Here is a 12,680-nt window from a genome sequence, read left to right as displayed (position 1 = left end):
TTATGTACTTACATCCTTCAGCTCTTTTTTTTTTTTTAAAGATTTTATTTATTTATTTGACAGAGAGAGATCACAAGTAGGCAGAGAGGCAGGCAGAGAGAGAGGAGGAAGCAGGCTCCCTGTGGAGCAGAGAGCCCAATGCGGCGCTCGATCCCAGGACCCTGAGATCATGACCTGAGCCAAAGGCAGCGGCCTAATCCACTGAGCCACCCAGGTGCCCCTCCTTCAGCTCTTTTGTCTTTGCAATAGTTGGCCTATTCAGAACCTGAACTGACTGCAATGATCAGGTACTCTGGGGCTGCACACGTGTTGCCTGAATGTTTAACCTAGTGTTTTCTTTTTTGTTGCAGGAAAGGATTATCACAAAATTGTTACTCTGCCCAGTGATCACTGAAGGAGTAAAAGATTAACAAAACTTTTAGCTTGTATGTACATTATACCAAAAAGCTAGTTTGAGAAATCTGAGAAATACACTATTCAATTTTTATTTTTGCCAAATTGTCCTTAAAGTGTAATAGACTCTCCTAAACATATACATATGTTGGAATTTTTGTTTTTATTTTCTTTATAGGTAAAATTCCCTGCAGTACCTTTATATGGTCTACAAGTCCTCTTTGTTTTCTCCAGACTGTACTCTAGGGCTGGAAATGGGCAAATCCCTTTGCTTCTTTTCTTTTTATTCTGAATTCAAAGCACTGAGAACCATCCCCCCACCCACACACCTAGTCCTCAACATGAAAATGGGGTGAGGTCTCCTAAGCATTTTATTGGATCTTTCCTTGGCCATCCTTGGACAGTCAGCAGTTACCCACTTTAATGGTTATGGGCACACCTGTATTGACGTACTGCTGAGCTGGCCCATGGACTATAAAAAATGACAGAAAATATGAAAACTGTAGGTTTTGACTTTATTATGAAACCTCTCTGTTTTCTATAATTTTTGTCTTTAGCTGCCTTAGGTCAGCATGACCATAGACCAGAAGTCCTCCACAGGAGAAAAGCCCTGGGCTAGGGGCATGATGTGCTGAGAGCTGGATACCTCAGTGAAACCATTTTTTCTGGGTCTCAGTTTTCTCACCGGCAAAAATCAGGGGTCACAATGTCAATTAGGGCTAGTCATTTAGGGTAAATGAGATAAGCAGGCCTGGTTGGTTCCTTGAAGCCCTAGCTTATTTTTCCCTAATGACACCAGTTTAAAGAGGAGTTCCCAACTTGATCATTGCCATGGGACTGAGGTCCACAGTGTTCCCAGATCTTCTGTTTTTTCAAGATCTGTAGTTATATGAATTTTTTAAAAGGAAATATCTCAATATCTAAGTATTGGCAACTAATTCAAAAATTTAAAAATTAAACTTTCCATGGCCCTAGTAAAATATGTCTCAATCCCTGGGTCACCAATTGTAACCTCTAGACTAAATGGTATTTAAAGTCTCTTCCAGTTCCGAAATTTTATACTTTAATTATCCAAATGGTCTGAATTGAAGGCAGAGCTGGTGTTTGAATATGAGGAAGATTTTCCTGGCACCCATTTCTTATATTTTGAAACAGGTGATTGAAGGAAATTGTGAAATGTCCTTCAAGTGATCTTCAAGAATAAGAGACACCTCTTTCTGTCTGGGATTAGTTAGGAGCAGTTGCAGGGAGGGAATGGATATGTTCTCTCACAATTCTTCTTGTAGTTCAGATGTTGTCAAAACTGCATTTTGTGAGTTTTATTCCAAATATCCTTAGGTCCTCTTAGGGGAGTGAGGAGGTGGTACTTTGGTTTCTGATTCCCAGGGCCTCCCCCTTCTCAATTCCTGGAATCATCCTGGGGGACTCTGTAAGCTGAAATTTAAAGTTTCAGTTTCTTGCTTCCCTTCTAAAGTTTAGATTAGGTTTCATAACTTGGACCTGAAATCAGGGCAGTAGTTGGAGTGTGGATAAAAATGTCTACAGCTATAGTTGTCTGCATACTAATGAAAAGCAGAGAGGGCAATAAATAAAGGTGGAGATGAGTGATGACAAAGATAAGAGACTTTTAACCTCACTTCGTTTTTGCTACAGTTCGGTCCTTAAGAAAATCGATCCTCATGACCTCCATCCATTTTCCTATGGATTAAAAACAACTAGGAAACACACAGACATCTTTTGTACACTTAGTGTGATCAAGCCCAGAGTCAGCAGTTCAATAAGCAGATAGAATTCATTGTAGTTACTGATTGTATCAGTTAAGTCCTAGGTCTCTCATTCCACAGTAACCACAGCAAAATAAATATACTACAACCCTTTGGAAGAGGCAGAATAGAGTCCAGAAAGAAAGAAAGAACATATACACATTCAGGTATTAATCAAACCTCTTTTGACAGCACAATGCATATTAAGTGAGTAGAGGAAGTTGAGTGAAGCCCAGAGAAACAAGCTTGGCCAAGGATTCACTTTCATGTACAAATGAGTAACACGGACCATTGACTGAACCCAAGTGATTTTGATGGCTAGATGGGAAGATAGGGCTGTCTGAGTTGGGAATTCTCTCCATCACCACATCATTCCCCAAAATTTAAGTGCTAATCTTGTACCTGCTAAGGTGGGAGAGCGGCAAAAGGTCTACTTAGATACCATATGTTGGCCACTTGTTGTCTTCCTATAGCATCAATTCTCCCTTCAATGTTACCATGGTGAGTTTCCTGTGGGGTACCACTCCTCCAGAAATGCACATAGTCTTGATGGACCTGTCAGTCAACTGGCAATGTGATAAATGATTGTATCTAAATAGCAACAACTAGATTTGCTCTGAGGAATTTGAATAAGTGGAGTGACAAAAAAGAAGTCCAGAGTTCATCCTGACAGAGCATCCTGAAGAGACAGTTGATTTGTTCCCTAATGCTATTCTGGGCCCTGTCCTTTTCTGAGGTCTGGTAGTTCATTTTTTCCAGTGACTCACAGAACTATTCCATAACCTTAAGAGAAATCCTTCTTTATATTTAAGTTAGCCAATCATTTCTTTTGCTTGCAATCCAGGAAATTTAACAAGTATGTCAAACATCTTCCTTGTGAACTCACCAGCTGAGAGCTGATGGTGAAGAAAAGACAGGAGAATCTATTGATAAATCAGTAGAATTAGTAAAGGATTTGATGAGGTTACTGTATCCAAATTCAATATACAAAAATCAATTGTATTCCTATATATTAGCAACAAATCATTAAGAAATAAAATCAAGAAATACATACTGTTTATAATAGCAGGAAATATCAAATACTTGGAAATAAACCAAGAGTTGATGGAGGGGAGGTGGGTTGGGGGGAAGGGATAATTGGGTGATGGGCATTAAGGAGGGCCCTTGATGTAATGCACCCTGGGTGTTATATGTAACCGATGAATTACTAAATTCTACCTCTGAAACTAATGAAAAATATCAAAGGCTTAAAGTAAATGTAATGAGTCTATATGTATACAATCCCTATATAGACATTTATAGAATATTATTGAAACTAAAAAAGACTAAGTAGATTTTCTTTTTAAGTTGCTAGTTTGAGAGACTTCTGAAACAATCTCAGAGCTGACACAGTAAAATTCATCTTTTTTGCAGATAACAAAAACAAGATGAGAAGGATAAAACAGCCTATTCAAGTTAGGCCAGAAAGACCTCAAGCAGTCTACTACTTCTGCTGCCCTGGGCTGCCAGTCTGGGCATCCCCACGTTTGGGGCTTGACCACACTCTTTGTCTCCAAGGTCCAGTGCTTCATACTGGCTTTGAGTTAGCTCTGGCACGTTTCTCAGGGCATTCTAGCCATGAGGGGTCTGTCTTCTTTCTCTCCATCTTTCTTGAATATTCTAGTACCCATGGAAAGTTCATAAGATGAACTCACTATGAGACTGTCTGCCTGAATTAAGCATGTAAATCCAGTTGATTTCCAGGATTGGCAATCTGTAATTCTTCTGACTCTTTGAAAGTAGCAGGTTGTCACTGGGATATTCATTCATTCCACATAGCTCAAGGGACCACAACTCAACAAGAGGCATCTTTTCATCACGCTTTTCCAGTTTCTGTTTACAGACATTGTATAAACTCCCATTTCTTCTCTTCTATGTGAAATAATCAGACTCAGTAACCAAATTCAGACTAAGAACTGCAGTTTCCTCCCACCCCCATGCTTGAGTTTCCTTCTGCTGTTTTTTCCTCTACTCCATGGGTTATTTTTTCCAACTTGGGAGACAAGGAGAATGTGTATCCCAGGTAAAGCGAGGAGGGAAAGGAGGAGCCATGGCACAGACACATCAAAAGAGCCCTTTGTGCTCAGGGCACATTATTCCTGGAATCCAATCAAGTGCCCAAAAACCCAACCAAGCTTTTCAGACAGCACAGAAACCAGTCATGCAGGCCTCTTAGGCTTTGCTTTTTTAAAAGCTTTATAGGGTACACTGAATTATTTGGTTGGGTCTTTTCAACCGTGTGACATTTGGGTTTTCAATGGCACAAATGGAGTTGATCATTAATTATTTGGACGCTTTAATTAAAAAAAAACCCAACTTCACTGTGGATTTATGAGGGTCTGTTGGGGGGCAAGGACAAGGAGGCCTTTAGTGATTCCCTCATTTGAATGAGAGTGAGGGTTGGGAAGGTCTAGAAAGAAGCACTATAGAATCATCTTCCAGGAAAGTCTTAAACCCAAGTGAGGGTTTATTTGAGGGAGGAGAGGCCTACAGTGAAGAAAATGCAAAGGACACACAAGGGAACAGAATTCTGGGACGTGCCAAACACATTGGGGCAGGGTGTTTAATAAAAATCAGCCTTTTAGCAGGGAGCCATCAGGGTCTTCTGAATCAATACCTTTCACGTGAAAACCAGAAAGTCCAATGGATTAGGGTTGGGGAAGGGCTGGTTTCTGGACCATTTGATTAACTGGACCAGTGAAGGGAATTTGTCAGTGGAATGTTGAATGCCCAGAGGGTAGGGTGAGTGTCTTCTGGTTTCAGAACAGAGAGGTAGTGAGGGCATCAAATTGCCCTCTTCCTTTTGGGGGCATGTTCTTCAACTTTGCCTTCTTTTCTAACATGGATGTGTGTCCTCCTTGAGTCTCACACAATCTCCATTTCCTGAAATCCTGAAAAGGCTCTCACAATTCCAACGGATTCCAAACCTCTGTGCTTCTCCATGAAGGCACTTCCTCTCAGTGACAAGTGATCTCGGGTAGGTTTGGGGAACATGGGAAAGGAAATAAGCTCTTCTCCAGAGATACCAGGAACTCCCTTTTCTTCAGACTCTTGCATCCAGTAGCCTCAGGAAAAAGAGAATCAGCACATTTTAAAAATGCTGATAAAAAGTGCTTATCCTTGACAACACAGTGCACAGCCATACCATACGTGGAAAAGAAACACACTGATTTGTGTGCATCTCTTTGCTGATTTCCTCAATTGAATTTTTAAAACCTCTGCCTCTAGTCAAAGTAATTCAATATAAAGAAAAAAAAATCACAAAAAACTTTGATGTCCCTGATATCTTTCCTTCTAAAATCCACAAAATTATTTCAGGAATTGTTCCTATGCTGCCAGTAGACTAAACAGCATTATTTATCCCATTTTGCAAAGGAAAGAAACTGAGTCTGAAGGAACTCAAGCAACATGTCAAAAGTTATAAAATATTAGTGGGCTGGAATTTTGGCCTTTTGGAAACAGGCATTTCTCACAAAAGACGTCACAATCTTATCCATGGGATTATAGAATTAAGCTATCCAGATGGTGTTTCAGGAAGAAATCTGGAGCATTTACAAGTAGGTTATTTGTTTTTCTTTACAGCTACTTCCATGCAAAGTATGTCTCCATTTTAGAGAATGGGGAAGTGAAGTTGATCCAAATTTTTTGTAGCGAGTCTCTCTGAGGTGTAATGGTGATGGTGTTCATTCTGCCCCAAGTTAAGGGCAGAAGGGGTCATGAAAGACTCTGAAGGTAAACTTGGCTGAAGTTGATATTTGAAAGTAAAATGAGAGAACAACTGACTGAGAAGTATGATATGTTGGACCCACTCAACATGAAAACAAATGTGAGATTTAATACCTCCCAACCTCAGAAGATCAAGATCAAGTGTCTGGGAACAGGAGTCCAAAGCCCAGGAGAAAGGGTTGGACACAGCTTTCACCTCTGCAGGTAGAGAGAGGAATGGGTCATTGTTCCAGGAATTTGTGGGCTCCCCAGGAATGTTATCTACCTCAAACAGTCAGGGAAAACACAGAGACATCACCAGTGAGTTTCAGCAGGTAAAATTACAAAGACATGGTCTGGGTAATATGTTGTTTTACCACTATTTTCCTCACAGAGAGAGGCAGGGGCTTCATTTGGGTGTGGGGTTGTGGAGTATAGTGATTGAGAGAGGTTAAACATTCTAGGTGACACTGCCCAGGCTCAAGGCACCCACCAGTTTTCATTCAAATTATAGGGCTAAAAGCCAGTCATACGCTTGTACTTGCACCTAAATTTAAGATATTATATTATAATAAAGTTTTATCATCTTATTTCTAACTCAAGTCTTATAGGTTTCAACATATTTTGGGGCTGTCTGGCGATGAAAGATAAGACCTGCTACATAAAATGGTATTTATTGGGGGACTCAAATCCTGAACTAGAACCACTGCATGTAATGTAGCTCTACCAGGAAACTCCTTTCCCCTGGTCTTTACCTAAGAGAGTCATCTTCTTCATTCCTGTCTCAGCTCAGTGTCAGCTCCTCAGAGATGCCTTCCTCTATCCCTAGGTCTAAATAAGGTCTTCATGTAAGGTCTCTCCAAGTGTCCTGTATTTTCCCTCAGAGACCTTATCACCTGAAAAAGTAGTTACAAACTGATAAGCTATATAATCTCTCTTTCTGATACTAGGTAGTAAGGTCCTTGAAGGCAAGCACCACATCTGCAGTGCATGCTTGTAATGCCTCCACTGTCAAGCCATATTCATTGAGTGAAGGAATGAATGGTTTCACCAGGAAAGCTGAGATTTAGTCTTGATTCTGTCTGCTTGAATGGCTGTAGCCTTTCTTGACTCTAGTATCCTAATCTGTTAAATGATGCTGTTGGAATGGATACACTGTGGCCCCTTGTAACAACACCTCTCTATGATCCATTGTAATCCCCCTGTGGTTGGGTCCTTCTTGGGCAGCTCCCTCAGCTCTTTCATTCATCTCCCAAATAATCCCAACTCCCTAACATATTAATGAGAAGGAGTCTTTTCCTGTTGATTCCACAGCTCTCTTGGAAGATACTATAGCTCACAAATCTTACTGCTGTACTCCCCAAGTTCCCATTTGACATTTCTTCCTGATTCGATTTTCAACTCTCCTGCTGTTTCTCCATTCCTGGGCTTCTCTCCACTCTCTGCAGCCTCCCAATTTTCTCTCTTTTACTTAACACAGTTGCACACTTGCTTATACACCCTTCTCATTCAGTTGCTTCAGGGCAAATGGTTGTTTCTCCTCAGATGTCTAGTGAACTGGCAGCATTTCAACTTCACTGTGTTTTTCTTCCTTCCTTCCTTCCTTCCTTCCTTCCTTCCTTCCTTCCTTGCTTGCATTCTAAGATTTTATTTATTAGAGAGAGAGAGAGAGTGAGAGAGTGCAAGCATGGGGTGGGGGGACGGTGGGAGAGGGAGAAGCAGACTTCCTGCCGAGCAGGGAGCAAGACCCTGGGATCATGACCTGAGCTGAAGGCAGAGGCTTAACCGACTAAGCCACTCAGATGACCCATCACTGTGTGTTTCCTTCCAACTACACATTTAGTGATGATGTTTTGGGGGCTTAAGTAAGCCACAGTGGGAAGACTTGCTACAGAAAGTGTCAAGCATTATAAATCAGGGATTTTCTCTCTTGGAGACCTTGTTACACAGTTACTGGCACACTACTGTCTGAGCTCCTCCAGTTAAGTTATCATCTAGTTTAGGAAGTTGGTTGACCCCAAAGACCCTTGGTCATTGCACTTACATATAGTTTTTTAAACTCCTCATGGTCTTGGCAGAGTAGTAGGAGCTGAGAAAGTTCATATAAAATGGTAGCTGTATTGGTCAAGGTCCGTCCAGAAAAACATAACCTATGCCAGATAGGTTAAGAGAGGAACCTTAATATGGGAAACTGGTACAAAGTAGGGTTAATAGATCTAAAAGGGCATATGAGTGAAGCAAGCCCTAGATCAACAGGATACCACCACTACCTTTAAGGCTGGAGAGATGGGAAGGGGAGGTGGTGTTACTTGAGTTTGAAAGCTAGAATTGTAGAGGAAGAGCCTTCCTGATGGAAGTGGGACCCCAAAGAATACTAGCTGCTGTTGGGATGCTCCTAAAGCATGGAATGAGGGGAGTACCTGGGTTTTTTCCTTCCTCCAGGAAAGAAATTGGCCAACCTTAATCAGAAGTCAGTTGGAATGGAGTTTGGGAAATGTAGCAAGCAAGGGTTAGCCCCCTATGACAATACAACAGGACCGAGCAGGGCTGACAATGAATCTGACTATAAACAGGCAAACCATCATCCTAATAACTCCTCATATTCTGGATAATAATATCCCTAAACAGGCATCTAATACCTTCAAGTTTATGGCCAGTTACATGGCTTTCCTAGAGTCCCACAGTCAAGGCTCACTCTATGAATCCAAATAATTCCCTTGAGACTGACTCCCAAATCTATTCTACAGTAAAGACAGATCAAGTTTTAAAAACTCATTGTAAGATATTGACAATCCTAATATAGCTTCATAATCACAGGAACCAAGGATGATCACATTTGCGGAAAGGTAGAAGCTTTCTTATCTTTTATTAATGGGGCTGAAATAGGAATGACTAGAGACATTCTTCCCCTACCCCCATCTTCCTTTTATTTATTTGTTTCTTATTTTCTAAGAACCCAGGCACTGTACCAGATACTGAGGTTATAAATGTGTTTTAGAATTTGTCTTCAGAGAACTTATAACATGGTTGAGAGTCAGATAATCACAGGCAGTGGCCAAAGAGTCTGGGGAACTCTGGATTCATGGACTAATCCTGAAGAAATACAAACGTATGCTTCTTGGCCTGCTTTCACCTGAGCTGGCAGCAGGGGCAGATAATGGGTCACTGGGGTTTTTCTTAGAAGCTTCAGTGGCTACCTGGTGCTTGGACACTGTGGGGTTAATCCCTTTCTTCCTCATGTGAGGCTCATCTTTCCCTGAGGGTATTTCTACATTTGCCTTTTAGTAAATACTCATGCTTTCCTACTTGGGTCTCTGCTCATCTTCCCATAGGGAGATAGTTTCAGCCTCTTGTCTCTTGTATTGACAGTGACTATAACTCTAGTGTGCTATCAGCTCAGCAAATGTCAGGTTTCTTTCCCACCTGTAAGATGAGTCTGATTTTGGGGGTTAGATGAGGCTGGACCCAGTGATGTGTAGGAGAGCTGTGTCTGTGATGTGGTGTGTTCCTGACAACATGCTCCTGGAATTGGGCCCCGTTGTCATGTCTGTCATTCCGGCTTATCAAGGGAGGCCAGAGTTAGTCAAGGCGTCCCACTCAGCTTGGATGTCCAGTCTGTGCCCTCCTGGAGGGTCAGACACAGAGAGCAAGAAATGCAGAGGGTAAATCTGACATTGTGAAAATGAGAGAATAGGCATAGAGAGGCGAGGAGAGAGAGGCTCTTTTCTGTTGCCACTGTGGCAGTGCCAGATACTGGAGAGAGGATGGATATGTAAAGAGGATTCAGAGGATGATTTCTGAGTGCTCTGAATTTCCAGTGGGAAAACCCTTGTCCTGTTTCTTTAAAGAAACTCAAAGGAGAAGAATAAATGAAACAAGATGGGATTGGGAGGGAGACAAACCATAAATGACTCTTAATCTCACAAATAAACTGGGGGTTGCTGGGGGGAGGTGGGATTGGGAGAGGGGGAGCGGGCTATGGACATTGGGGAGGGGGGGCGAACCATAAGAGACTATGGACTCTGAAAAACAACCTGAGGGTTTTGAAGGGTCAGGGGTGGGAGGTTGGGGCAACCTGAGGGTTTTGAAGAGTCAGGGGTGGGAGGTTGGGGGAACAGGTGGTGGGAAATGGGGAGGGCACGTTTTGCATGGAGCACTGGGTGTTGTGCAAAAAGAATGAATACTGTTACACTGAAAAAATAAATAAAATGAAAAAAAAAAAAGAAACTCAAAGAATGGGGTGCTTGGGTGGCTCTGTCAGTCTGCTTTGAGCTCAGGTCATGATCTTGGGGTCCTGGGATGGAGCCCTGTGTCTGTTGTCTTCTGTCCCTCCCTGCTCATGCTTGCTCTCTCTCTCAAATAAATAAATAAAATCTTAAGAAAAAAAAAAAGAAACAAAAAACAACATGTGTAATTTAATTTTGTGATTTGGGATGCTTTCACTTTTAGAGGTGGGATTCCAAGAAACCCAGCTACATGCAGGATATATTCTGAGGGTATGGGTTTTACTAGGTTGTTGAATTATCTGATGTTCAAATTATGAGCAGCCACAAGTCCCTGCAGAAGCAAAATGCACATGGTGATGGACAGAGCCCTGGATGCAGTGCAAGAAGATGTGTTGGCTGCTTCCTTCCCACGTGTGTGTGCTCAAGCAAGACACTCATCATCTGCTCATCAGTGTTCTCATCTGCACAAGGCAAGGATGACTGTCCTGACCAATTTACTCAAGTCTGTTGGGAGGCTTCGCCAAGTGGAAGCACTTTATAAATTGGAATGTATTACAACCATGCAAGGGGATTATTATTTAAATGGCATTTTCTGGTAAGGTATGGCTGCCTTCCACAAAGTGAGGGTCAACTTACTAATGCCACCCTAGTAGAAGAAATGGTCTCTACTCTCATCTTCTATTTTTCTTTTTACTACATTAGAAACACAATCCTCAGGGTTTGTAGGTGACAATTGCTAAACAGTGCATCTAACTTAGAAATGCTTACAAAAATTCCACTCAACTTGGTTTAAATTGCATTGTGGAGGAAGAAGTCATAAAAGTCATAAAGCTTTCTCCAGAAGCTAACCCAGGCCTAGTGGGTTAGAGCTTTGAAGGGTTGGAGTGTCTCTAGCAGCCACAAGTCCCTCCAAAGTGCATCGGAAGTGAGTTTCTCAGGTTTTCAAGGGCATATTCCGCTGTCCACTCAGTGAGTGTCTGTGTGTACATGTGTCTTTGTGTGTGCCAGTGCATTTATTAGAGGATGTGTTGGTGGCTTAGAGCAGGTAGGTTTTTAGTGCCAACAAACTGCTTGCTTTTCAGAAAGAGTAGAGTTTTCCTTGGCTCCATGGCCAGCTGCTTTATCTGTTTTCGTTTTAAAGATGTGTTTCCAAAGCACCATTTCCTGAAATCTTTTGGCTGCAGCCAGGTATGAGATTCCCAGTTGCAAGCCCGGGGAGAAGGTGAGCTGCCAGGGAGAAGTTTACAATAGGGTGGGTCGTCCAGAGGAGCGCCAACCGAGGTCTTGCCAGGAAGTGAAGAAGGAGCCAGAAACAAGGACCCTCCATGGGAAAAATTTTCCCTCCAGCTCTGACTGGAAAATCGTGTCTAAGATTTTAGTTTGAATAATCAGACTGAGTTCTTGTAATTGAGGAGGGGATATCAAGCTTCAAGTTTAACAGAGTAAGATGAGTTGAAGTGAGTCCTTTCCCATGAAGCCTTTCTACTAAACCTCTTTATAACATTTCCCTATGTTTAGAATCCACGTTATCTAATCTTGATCACATCCTATGGGCTTACTGCTGCTTGGGTAAATATTTCACCTACCCTACCAGGATTTTAACTCTGAGCTCATGTCCCATTTATCTATAAACTCTTCAGTGTCTGACACAGTGCCTAGAACACTGTTGGTGCTTAATAAATTTTGGTCATGTAAGTGACTAAATTATAAAAAACAAGAGCTATTAATGAGGTTTTGATGAAAGATTCATTTATTTAACATACATTTATGGCGCTCCTAAATATGCAGGCAGTGGCAAGAGGCTAGGAAAAAAGTACACATGAAGATGAAGGGAATGACCGGAAAGATAACTTCCTTTTCCACTACTTTTTATATTCTTGATTGTTGAGAAGCTTTTGGTTACACTCAGGTCCTCTTCTTGTCATTCCCATATTCCTGGCACATTGGCTTTGTCCAGAGCCTGTCTTAGGCTCTGGGGCTTACTTTGTGGGTCCTCAGTAGGTCTTTAAATAGCCCTGGGCTAGTTAGTAAACAGAGTATCTGTTTCAGCTCTCCTATCTGACCTAAACACTCAAAAATAGGATTTTTAAAAACCAATTCCCTAGCTATAAAGCTGATAAGAACAGATGCTACACTTGATCTTAGCCAAAGGCCAAGAGGCAATCTCAGTTCCCTAGCTATCAAAGCTTACATGCTTGCATTGTAGCTAGTTCTGGAGACCAAATCTCTATGTTTCTCTCTGACCTAGATGAAATGTAGATGAAAATGGAAACTTGCCTTAAAGAGCGACAGAAGTTGCTGAAAAACCCTAGGAGAACATATGTGGAGAGGGGAAGGGCTGAGGTAGGATCATTCTATATGGAAGAGCACTGGAGAGTCTCATGGTTTCATGGGAGGATCTTCTGCTGCTTCTACAATGGCTGGCGTTCTTCAGATTTCATTGTGGGAGAGTCCTGCAGAACATGGGCTTGGCAGATGGTAGTTTACACTTTGTTATATTTGCAGAAATGGGAGGAACTGGCACAGAGAAGGGAGTTATATTTTTCCCCTGTGT

General features: G+C 41.8%; 1 pseudogene; it reads right to left on the bottom strand.

The window, feature by feature from the left end:
* Positions 1 to 12,125: 12,125 nt before the first annotated feature.
* LOC123951308 lies at positions 12,126 to 12,290 on the bottom strand (annotated as a pseudogene).
* Positions 12,291 to 12,680: the final 390 nt, after the last annotated feature.

Source organism: Meles meles, chromosome 9 (assembly GCF_922984935.1).
Source record: "Meles meles chromosome 9, mMelMel3.1 paternal haplotype, whole genome shotgun sequence".
NCBI classification, from domain to species: domain Eukaryota; kingdom Metazoa; phylum Chordata; class Mammalia; order Carnivora; family Mustelidae; genus Meles; species Meles meles.
Note: the sequence above shows the minus strand (reverse complement) of the source record. Positions and strands in the feature narration are given on the sequence as shown.